The sequence below is a fragment of the Fukomys damarensis genome, unplaced genomic scaffold (genome assembly GCF_012274545.1).
Source record: "Fukomys damarensis isolate Sample0158 unplaced genomic scaffold, DMR_v1.0_HiC HiC_scaffold_17, whole genome shotgun sequence".
NCBI lineage: Eukaryota > Metazoa > Chordata > Mammalia > Rodentia > Bathyergidae > Fukomys > Fukomys damarensis.
The window spans coordinates 78618872-78630293 of NW_022900929.1; the positions used below are offsets into that span (position 1 = coordinate 78618872).

Sequence of the window (11422 nt, forward strand, 5' to 3'; positions counted from 1 at the left end):
CACGATCTTAAAAAACATCCTTTTGATGGGTCAAACAGTCAAATAGTGGGAATTTCACGTGTTCTTTGCTCAAAACATTCATTGCTACTAAACCAGAAATGTCTATATCTCCTTAAATATTGTTGCAATGCATGTCCTTTCATAATTGTCTTCAGCTATGGCATGAATGTTTCGGTTCCTCCAAAATTCCTACTGAAACTACTAAGTAAAAGTTACAGGAGGCCATTTGCTTTGACTGAGCTCCTTGACAAAGTCCAAAAGACCAAACTAAAATAGTTACTCGTGCCAAATTCCACACCACCATGCCGAGACTCATTTGTCTGACCTCACAGAAGAGAGAGTATACAGATCCCCAAACAAAGCAGTTCTGGGTAGCATGACAAGGAAGTTCTTCTGATCTAACCGTTGCAAAAAAATTCTGAAGAAACCCAATGGTGAGCAGTCAGCTTTCTTCCTATGGTTCTGTTTCTTTGGTCCCACCTTACAAAAGCCATTGTCTTGTGTGTCCATCCAAGGCTTGCTTTGGTTCTGTGGCCTAAGGCTGTGCATCCAGGAATGTCAGGTGACACGTGCCTGTCTTCCCCACTACTTGGGAGGCTGAAGCAGGATGATTGGAAGTTGGAGCAGCTCAGCAAATAAAATTTGTAAAATTGGAAAGGGGAGGCCTGGGGGTGTAGCTCAGTGGTAGAGTTCTTGCCGGGAATGCATAAGGCCTTTGGTTCAGAAAATAAAAACAAAAACAAACAAAAAACAAATCACAAAGGCTCCAAGTCCTGAATCATGAAGTCAATTAGATCTGTGAGGCAGCCCTATGAAGGATTGGGTCCTCCGTGGGTACCAAGATCTGCAGATGCTCAAATACCTTATGTAAAATGATGTCTGTTTGCATATAACCAGTATACATCCTTCTGTACACTTTTTTGGGGGGGTACTGGGGATCAAACTCAGGACCTTGTGCTTGCAAGGCAGGGGGCAGCACTACTGAGCTAAATCCCTGTGTTTTGTTTTGTTTTGTTCTTTTCCTTCTTGCAGTGCTGAGAATTGAAACCAGGTCCTCATGCTTCCTAGGCAAATGCTCCACCGGAGCTGCACCCGCAGCCCCTTTCTGTACCCTCTAAATCTAGATTTTTTTTTATTCTCACTGCAATTTACATGCTGCATAAATTTGTGTTTTTATTTTAAAAATATGAATGTGTAACATTTATTAAACATTACTGTTAGGTTTTTAACTTACATGTATGTGTTTCGTCATGACATTCAATATTATGAAACTTTTAGGAAAAGCTGGCCAACGGGGTATGAGCTGGTTCAACCTCACTGAGAGGCAGTTTGGAAGCAGGAGTGAAGAGTATGGGGCTGGCCGCGTCATTTGTCTCTGGAATTCCACTTCTGGGATTTTGTCCTAAGCAGTTTATCATGGATGTGCACTAGTATTTACTATAATTGCGAAGATTAAATATTACAGCGCTTTTATGATGTTCGCACACGATAAGTCATCCACATGGCCAGTGACAGAGCTAAACTAGGGTATTTTGACAGAATGCACAAAAATGTCATTTTTAGAATTCAGAAACAACCCGGAAAAGTGCTCAAAAACATTAACTGAAGAAGGTGTTTATACAATAGCGTGCACAGTGTGGTGCCAGCTGTGTACATGCACACACGTCTCTGCAGATAACGGGGCTGCCATTCCCCCTGTGCGAGGCGAGCTCTCAGAAGGCCAGAGCTGGCAAGAGTGGAAGCAGAGCTGGGGGTCACACCCCATGGCCAGCCACGCCCTCACACCCTGAGGCAGAGTCTGAGGTATCTAGGGGAGGGAGCATCCTTCTGTGCATCCTCTCAGAGTTTGTGTGTGTGTGTGTGTGTGTGTGTGTGTGTGTGTGTGTGTGTGTGTGTGTGTGTGTGTTTCTGGTTCTGGAATTAATATATATTTAATGTAAAAAAAAGAATACAGAAAATATACTCAAATGTATAAAAGAACAAATCAAAATTACAAGTGTGACCCACCCTGTCTGATGGCTACAGGTGGTTGTGCTAGAAGGGCGGGAAGCGTGACCAACGTGTATTGTCTTCTCTTGGCTGATCTTGTTTTCCCCCTATGTTTTCATTGGTGAAAAAGTATTACTATTCCAAAAGAAAAAGCACAATTGTTTTCAAATTATATCTTTTTTTTTTTTTTTTGGTACTGGGGATAGAACCTGGGCCCTTGCAGCAGAACCACTGAACCAAATCCCCGGCCCGCAAATTATATCTTTTTATAAGCAGGAAGTCAGTGATGATCAGAGCCGGACGATGAGTCTATGGGGATTTGTTGTAGTTGTCTCTGGTTTTTGTTTGAGATTTTATGTAATAAAAAATATCCTTTTGGACACCCTCATAGACACAATATTTTGTAGAATTTCCTTGGTCTGAAAGTATGAAATCGTATCTTTCATTGTAACTGGAGCTTTGTGTCCAAAATCTCTGAACTACTTAATCCAAGGCCTGAAGAGTCTCCCCAAGATAAATTTTCAAGCTATGCAACACTTGACTTATTTAACTTGGAACATTTAAACTCGATTAATAAAATCCTTCCAGAATCTACAATACCCCAGGTTTACCTGAAGGACCCATGTAAAACCTAAACCTGTGGAGTTTTTCAATTTGTAAAAGTTTAGTTTCCATCTCCAGCAGAATAGCATTTCAGAGGCAGCCAAAGGCATCCTCCGTTTGCCTCCTTTGTTCCTTTCTGTGAGCACACAAAATACCTTTAAATGATGAACTCTGTGACAGTTGTGAAAAGCCAAACTGGCACTTTCTGAAATGCTAGCTTGAAATCCAGTCTTCCTAAGCTAATTTCTTCTCATGCTTCCGTCCAAAGTTAGGGAAAGGTTTTCTCGCTCTTAACTAAATGTAAATGTTTTGGTTTATTCCTGTCTCACCAGTGGCTGACTGAGGTTATCTCTTTTGGCTTTGTCTTAGTTATCTCTTCATTGCCGAGGCACAATACCCCAACACCCCCAAATTAAAGGAGAAAAGGTTTATTTTCACTCACAGTTTGTAGAGCTTTCAGTCCATAATTGGCTGGCTCCAGAGCAGGGCAGCGGGGCTGAAGGGCCCAGTGGAGGAAAAGTACCTTCCTGGCATGGTGGCAGGAAGCAGAGGGATCAAGGGCGGAGGAGGGAGGGAGACAGGCTTCCAGGCCACGCCCCTATCGCCACCTCCTCCCAGGAGGCTTCACTCCCAACATCACATAGGACTGATCCATTGATGAGTGTCACCACCCCACGTTCTGGTCACTTTCCAAAAGCCCACCTATAAGTGCGTGAGGGTTAGGGGGACATCTAGATATCAACCCTAACAGGCTTGAATGAGAATTTTCCCTTTTCAGCTCAACTCAGTGGATGTAAGAGTGCCCAAGTCAAATTTTACCACTCGGCCTCGGACCTACACATCCAGTTTCTATAGGTATCTAACTTCATTTGAAGATTCCCCAGCCCCTTCAAATCCAGCTTGTTCAGTACTGAATCCTCCCCTCTTCTCCCCAACCTAAGCTTTTGGGGGTTCTTCTTGTGAATGGCTTCATTGGCCCCACAATGGTTCAAATTAGAGATTGGTACCATTAAGCTTCTTCCCTCCCTCTCCATATTTCCCACCTGCAGCCAATCTTGTTCATCAGTGGCCTTTGTCTGTGTCTGGATCTTTCTACTTCGACTATTGCCGACCCGGGCAAAGGCAACAAAACATTTCCATGTAACAGTTGCCCCTGCCTGCCCACTGACCTCCCCTCATTTCCTCTTGTCCTCCTTCAAACTGCTCCCTCCCCCAGCAGCAGGAGTGATCTTTAGAAAAGCAAACTAGGTGATATCACCTTCTCAAAGGATTTCCATGGTTTTTAGGATAAAACCCTATATAGTTTAGTCTCCAAAGCATAATATGGCCCCTGCCTACCTTACCAACTGCTGTTTCTATCAGTTTCCACAAACACCCTGTAACTACTTCCTGCCTTAAAGACTTGAAATAAGTTTATTTTGTCTAGAAAGCTCGTTCTGTCCCATACTCCTTGGCACTCCTAATTAATTCCCAGCAGTCATCAAGAATTAAGCAGCAGTTACTGCAGATAGTATCATTTAGACAGAGTTAAAGTCACCATATTACAGAGATCCATGCACACCCACGTTGATAGCAGTACACTCATAATAGCTAAATCTTGAATGCAGCCTATATGTCCATCAACTGATGAAAGAATAAATAAAATGTGGCATTTATACACAAGAGAGGGCTACTTTGCAGTAAAGAGGGGTAGATTTGGGTCATCTGTAGAAAAATAGATGCACCATGAGACTGTGTGTCAAGTGAGTTAAATCAGACACACAGCTTAAATATTGCATGATTTCTGTTGTACGAGGAACCCAAAGCATATATAACTAAAGAACGAAATAAAAGATAGATAATAGGAAACAGAGAGGTAGCTCTTTTGCAAATGGGAAGGGCATCAAAAAGGTGGAGAGAGGGAGGAGAGAGGGAAGCGAGTGGGGAAGAGGATGTAAAAATAATTAAAATGTGTTACGTATACATCTCCACAATGAATGTATTCATTGTGCACTGTAAACATGTATGAATAAAAATAAAAATTTGAAATAAAAATAAATATGTATTAAAGTGGGGGAAGAAAGGAGGGAAAGAAAAATATAGGAAAAGAAAGAAAAATGGAAACAAATATATTTGTAAATAGGGAGGAGTGGAGGGGTAGAAGGGAGGGAAGGGGAATGGAGAAAAAATATGCATTAAAAATATATGGCATGTTATTTTCTATAAAGCATACTTAAAACATATATAAACTGGACAGAAAGAGAAGAGACATTAAGAAATGAAGTCATGCAGCTCTGAGGATTAACAAGCCCAAGTCTGCGGAACAAACCAGCAGCCTGGAGACTGAGGTAAAGGTTGATGTGACAGCCTGGAATATGAGGGCTGGAAAATCTGGGAGAAGTTCTGTGCTGCTCCCTGGAGACAGAATTCCTCCTTTGGGAAGCCTCCGTTTCTGTTCGTAAGGCCATCAAAAGTTTAACTGAGGCCCACCAGCACTGTGGAGGAGAATCTGCTTTCCTTTAATCATAGATGTGACTAAACATAGATGTGAATCATATCTAAAAGAAACACCTCTACGGCCAGGGATGTTATTAGCTCAGCAGTAGGGCGTGTGCTTTGCTTGCCTGTGGGCCTGGGTTTAGGCCCCAGAAGGTCAAACAAAACCACGTTTGTAGTATTGTGTACACTAAAATTTGACTAAGCAAACTCATCCCCACAGGCTAAACAAATTGACACAGATGATTAAACATCACCATGGGGAAACACAAGCAAAGACCACCAGTGGGCAGTTTATATATTGATTTATAGACCTGAAGTTCGGGAAGGACATTGGGCTGAAAAACTCAGGTAATTAGTGGTAGTTGAAGTTCCAAGGTTAGTGAAATTTCCCCAACAGAATAACATAGAGAACTGTTTTCCATCCTTTTGCTTTCAGTCTATGAGTTTCTTTTTGAACTAGATGTGTTTCTTGTATACAGCATATTGTTGGATTTTGCTTCTTAATCCATTCTGCCAGCCTATTTCTTTTGATTGGTGAATTGAAGCCATTAACATTGATGGTTATAGCTGATGCATATTGACTTATCATTGTCATGTTATTGGCTCTTTTACATTTTTCCCTCCTCTCCCTTTAATTTCTTGCCTTGCCTAATGGATTTGTTCTGTTGGGCCTCATGGAGTTGAGACCTTCATTGTCTTTTTCTAGGCTATTGTTTAGAATTGTTTGGAATGCTGGTTTGGTATTCATAAAGTTTCTCAGGTGTTCTCTATGATGGAAGTATCTTTTTCCCCCATCAATTTTGAAAGATAGTTTTGCAGGATACATCAGTCTAGGTTGGAGGTTGTTTTCTTTAGGGCTTGAAATACCTCACACCAAGCTTTCCCTGACTTGGGGGTTTGTTTTGAAAAGTCTGCTGTAATCCTAATGGGCTTTCCTTTGCATGTGATTTGTTTCTTTTCTCTAACTGTTTATAGTATTTCATTCTTCTGTGGGGTTTCCAGGATCTTGATTATTGTATGTCTAGGTGTACACTTTTTTTTTATCATGATTAGTTGGAGTCCTATATACCTCACTTACCTGTATGTCAAATTCTTTTGCTCTGTTGGGCAAGGTTTCTGTCATTAATTCTATGAACAGGTTTATTTTATGCCATTTGTACTTTCTTCTGCTTTTTCTTGGGCTCCTATCAGTCTTATATTATTCTTCTTTGTGTCATCCAGGGGTTGTTGGATTGATTTCCCATAGTCCCTACTATTTTTAAGAGATCTCTCTTTTCATAGTCACTGATTGCTATTCTGTTTTCTATATCTGATATTCTGTCTTCACATTGGCTCAGTCTGTTGTACATACTTTCAATAGAGTTTTTTTTTTTTTTTTATCTCCTGGCTATCTGTTTGAATCTGTTTTGTGGATTCCATTTCTTTCCTATGTTGGGCATTCATGGTTTCCCTTTCTTTCCTATGCTGGGCATTCATGGCTTCTATCATGGTCCTGAACTCATCTACTTTTTAAAAAATCTGTTTCTGTTCTAGAGTCTAATCATGTCTTTCGTTCTTCTCACCATCTCTGTAATTATCTAGGAAATTATTTCTGTTTTGAATTTTTCTAGAGCCCCATTCAACTGTTTTGTTGCTTCCTATGCTTTCAGCTCAGCATGTCCAGACTTTTCCACCTCATTTCACCCAGAATTTGCCTTTGGTGAGCCCCAAACAGAACAACAGTGTAAGACAGAGAGAGCACTGAGGGAGGACTGTGGAAGACACCAACAGCTTCAGGGGTAGATAGGACTGAGATGTTCTGCTCTGGGTCTTGCATTTAGGACATCCCTGGTGATGTTCACAAGCAAGTTATCCCTGAGAGAGACAAGGATAGAGTGTCTGATTTCAGGCATTTGGAAAACTTTTGGCTGTGAAAAGAAGGGCAAGAAGTGAGAACCAAAGGTGGATACAGATGGGAAAAGTTTCTGACACTGTACTCTGGGCTGGTCGTCAATTCATTAGGTAGCCTAGATTTCCTTGAAATTGTAATCCTCTTGCCTCGGGCTTCTGACTGCTGGGATTGTAGGTATGTGCTGCCACACCTGGCTGGATAGAAAAAGTTTGTATGTGTATGTGTGTGTGTATGCACACACATGTGCATGTGAGCTCATGCATATATGCATATCCACTGAGATATAGTATTTTTTAATAGGGCACTTGCCAATCTTTCTGTACATATTGTAGCACACGATTACACTCATTTGTGGCATTGGTACATTCACAAAAACATATCTCAAATCTTTTTACTTCTCCATCCCTTTCTCCTTCCTTCTTTCCTTCCTCCCTCCATCTCTTGGCCCCCTTTCCATTTGCAAGATCCATTTCCCTGTTCCCTACTATCTAGAGATGGCATATACTCACATTCAGAGAGGAAAGGGCAACAAGAGAAAGAGGGAGACACACAGAAGTTACAGGAAACAAAAGGGCCGATTGATGAAGTGTGGCTCCAGAGGAGCAATGAGGGCTGGGATCTAGGACACAAGCTACCAAGGACTGAAAGAGGCATGGTGGTGACAGATGGCGTTTGTCTGAGGAAGGCAGGTTGCCATGAGTGGAATGGAATGATATATCCTAGAGTTACTCATTGTTCTTTTGTTCCACAAGTGTCACTGGTAGCCCCCTGCCAAATCACCCCTCCTAGGAAATGGCAGGTGTGAATACTTTAATCCAAAAGAATTATTTCAATAATGGAAATTTTAAGCATTTGTGTTGGCGAATAAAAGTTCTAGGAAAAGAGATATTTTATTACAGCTCAAATTATACTATATATTTTCTCTGCTTACTCAGCAACTTAGTTCTAACCTTTTCTCAAAAATAGAGTCACAATGGCTAAAATGTTAACAAATATATGGCAATGTAAACAATCTGAGACATACTGTTAAACTAATAATGATCAAATTATAAAACATTTCCTGAAAGAATGTATTTCTGATAGAATTCATAGAGAATTGATGAATCTTAGAAAATTATTTTAATCAATGATTGCTAAAGAATGAAAACAGTTTCAGAACATGTAATATTTAAGCCTATAATAAAATAGTCTCAATTTTATTTTAAAATGGAGTAAAATTCATTTATTGTATTGGGGGGTATTCTATCCATAGCAGAGAAAATATGTCCAAAATAATTGTGTACAGAATATATATATATTTTTTCTTGTACTGGGGATCAAATTCTGGACCTTGACGCTTGCAAAGCAGGTGGTGGCACCACTGAGCTAAATCCCCGGTCTTAAACATAGTTATTATGAGCAAAGTTAGTATCACTAATCACCTGAGGGTTCTTTGGCTCAATTCAAATAGAAATCATGATTAGGCAGAGTGTAGCTCTATTGTGTTAATGGCCCTGAGCTTTGTTGTCAGTGACTATTAGCTCTTGGTGTTAGAGGACCTCAGCACTCTCCTGGCAGCTGGAACCAGTAGCTGCTAGTGACTCTTCCAGTGACCAGAGCAGGTGGCTCCCAGCAGCTCTCCACTGCTCTCTGTGCTCTCTGGATGCTAGTTGCCCTCAGGGTCACCAGCCCCAGGTGTTATCACTTCAATGCCAGTGGCTGCTCTTAGTGCAAAGCTCAGCCTGCTCTACTCAGGTTAGAAATCAGAGACAGAAATACACCACCTGAAAGAAGCTTTATTAAGACTTATGGAGTAGTTCAAGAGGGAAGAGTAACTAGGCTGATCCATTAAGGGCACGGGGAAGTTGTTTATGAGAAATAAAAAGGCAGCCCGGCACAAACACGATGTCAGCCTTTGAGTAGAGGAGGGACTCCTTATGTTATTTGGTTGAGGATGGCTGCAGGGGCTCGGAGTTACCTGGCACAGCCAAAACAAATTATCTTCTGGAGTTTCTTTGAGGTGTCTGATGTAGTTGTGGCCAGTTGCAAGGCATTTGGGGAAGCTATGGAAGAAAAAAGAAAAATGAATAGAAGTTCCTCTTGGAGAGCACTGGCCTTGGTCTCCTAGCTCAAGAGTGTGATTTTTTTCAGATCAGAGGATGGTCACAGTTAAGGCATCTACGAAGACCTTGTGGAGTTTGACCCAAGTGTGGCGGTCCAGCCATCACAACACGAACATGCCCGAGTCGGGGAGTGAGGATTGAGAAAGGAAAGAACACTCAAACCTGAGCGGAGACGAAGAGAAGTCTGATTTATTTCACAGAAAGAGCTCCTTTTATAGGTTCACAGCAGCAGGAAGCTTTTAAGGGCACACAACAACCAAAAACACCAAGTCATTGTTTTTCAAAGACTGGATTTCCTGACTCTTACTGATAAAATCAGATCTTCAGCTAACGAGCTTCCTGTTATGTCAGGGTGAGTTCCTGACTCTTACAGATAACATCAGATCTTCGACTAACGAGCTTCCTGTTATATCAGGGTGAAAGAGTCAAAACCAGCTTAACAGACAGTTTCCTTGAAGAGTAGCAAATGTTGATGCCTTAATTATACAGGAAGAAGTTATTTTCCAAATGTCAAACTCCAGTGGGCCATGACTGGGCCCCGACACCCAAGTCACAAAGAGGGGGCACAGGTCCTTTCTCCTTTGGCCCTGTGTTCTCTCATGATGAGGAGAATTCGGCACTTTCCTACCCCTCTGTGATGTCTTTTCTCTGCCTCCTGTCTTAGTCTCTTTTTTGTTCCTATAATAGAATACCTGAGCCTGAGTGGTTGATAAAGAAATGACATTTATTTTGACTCACATATCTGGATGCCAAAAGCATGGTCCCAGAATCTGTTCTGCTTCTAGTGAGGGCTTCCTGCTATTCCACTCACAGCAGAAAGCACAGAGGGGCAGACTTGCTTTGTGACAACTTACTCTCTTGGTAACCAATCCAGTCAGGAGTGAACAAGAATTTATTCCCTTGAGAAAAGCATTAGTCAATTCCTGTGGGGTGCCACGCCCATGACCCAGGCCTCTCTACCTAACGCCATCTCCCAACACTGCTGCTCGGAGGAAGCAAGGGTAGATCTCATGAACCTCTGGGCAACACCTCCAGACTACAGCACCTTCCTGAGAGAACCGGCTCCCACACACAGAGTGTCACTTCCCAAACCCTGTAGAAATTTACCAACCTTGTGTTGAATTTTATCTTGTGTTGAAATTTACCTTCCTTGCTTGGGGAAAGTAGCTTAGTCCTAGGATAGAAGGCTGCTACATTTTAACACGAAGGAATGAATCTTTAATGGTGGCATCTCAGACATAAATCAGAAGAAGAAATGTGAGGAATGGAGATTAAAAATGACCTTGTCTGTCTGCCTACCTGATCTTGCTACTAAGCAGGAGAAATTAATTGTGGAAAACCACAAATTAATAATGGAAAGAAAGCAAGATTATATCGAAGACAACACACACCAGTGAGTGAGTCATTGGAAGTATCATAATTTGTGTATTTGAAGAGAATAGGAGCCTAGCTGGATTGAAGAGTCAGGCTTGAAGGGGATTTAAATGACTTTATTTAAAATTTTGATTAAAACGTTAACTGTCCCCATTAACGAATGGGGCAAGACAGTTGATAGTGATTAGTGGATGTCAAACTCTCCTCCAACTTTTCTGACTTGGTGCCCCACATTTACAAGCAGGTAACTTCTTTATTGAGCATCTAATTTTGCAGCATTCATTGAATCCTTCTGCAATATAAAATGCAATTTCTTCACACACAATATTACATGAGGTTCTTTTTCCATTTGGAAACACACAGGAGAACAGTGGAGATCAACTATAAGAGGTGTTTAACGACATTAACACATTATCCCCAAGTAGGAGTGTATTAGGCCACTTTCCATTACTATAACTGCATTGCGGAACCTGGATATTTTACAGAGAAGAGGTTTACTTAGCACATACCTTTGGAGGCTACAAATCCAAGATCAGGCAGCCCTATCAATTCAGACTGGTGAGTCCCCTGGGCACATCACATCATGGTGGCTGACGTTACCACCTGGGCAGGGGAGGCACAAAGCAGACAGGAAGCCCACGAGACTCAGGGTCAGGCTCGCTCTTTTAGAACAGCTCCCTCACCCTCTCCCTCTCTCTCTCCCTCATGAGGGTTGTGTGGGAATGATATCAATTCCTTCTGCGAGCACTGTTCCTGTGGTCTATTTGCTTCCCAGTCACCTCCACCTCAAAGACTCTGCCACCTTCTGATAGGGCCACACAGAACCAAGGGACATATTCAGTCCATAACCAAAACACAGAAAAGAGAAATCTAAGTCACTTGATCTTACCATACAGTTCAATCATGAAGTAGTGAAAAAAAAATCTCCTTAGGAATTTTTCTCAGATCTGAAATCATACTTTTTTTTTTTTTTTTTTTTTTTTTT

The 11422-nt window shown here is 41.5% G+C and overlaps 1 long non-coding RNA gene across 2 annotated transcripts in view; it reads right to left on the minus strand.

The window, feature by feature from the left end:
- Nucleotides 1-10570: 10570 nt before the first annotated feature.
- LOC104872416 overlaps nt 10571-11422 on the minus strand; it is a 4267-nt gene continuing 3415 nt past the window's right edge. For both annotated transcript variants that reach the window (XR_783160.2, XR_004517747.1), the window contains exons 3-4: nt 10947-11040; nt 10571-10729 (exon numbers count right to left, since the gene is read on the minus strand). This is a non-coding gene — a long non-coding RNA (uncharacterized LOC104872416). The remainder of the gene's footprint in view (nt 10730-10946; nt 11041-11422) is intronic.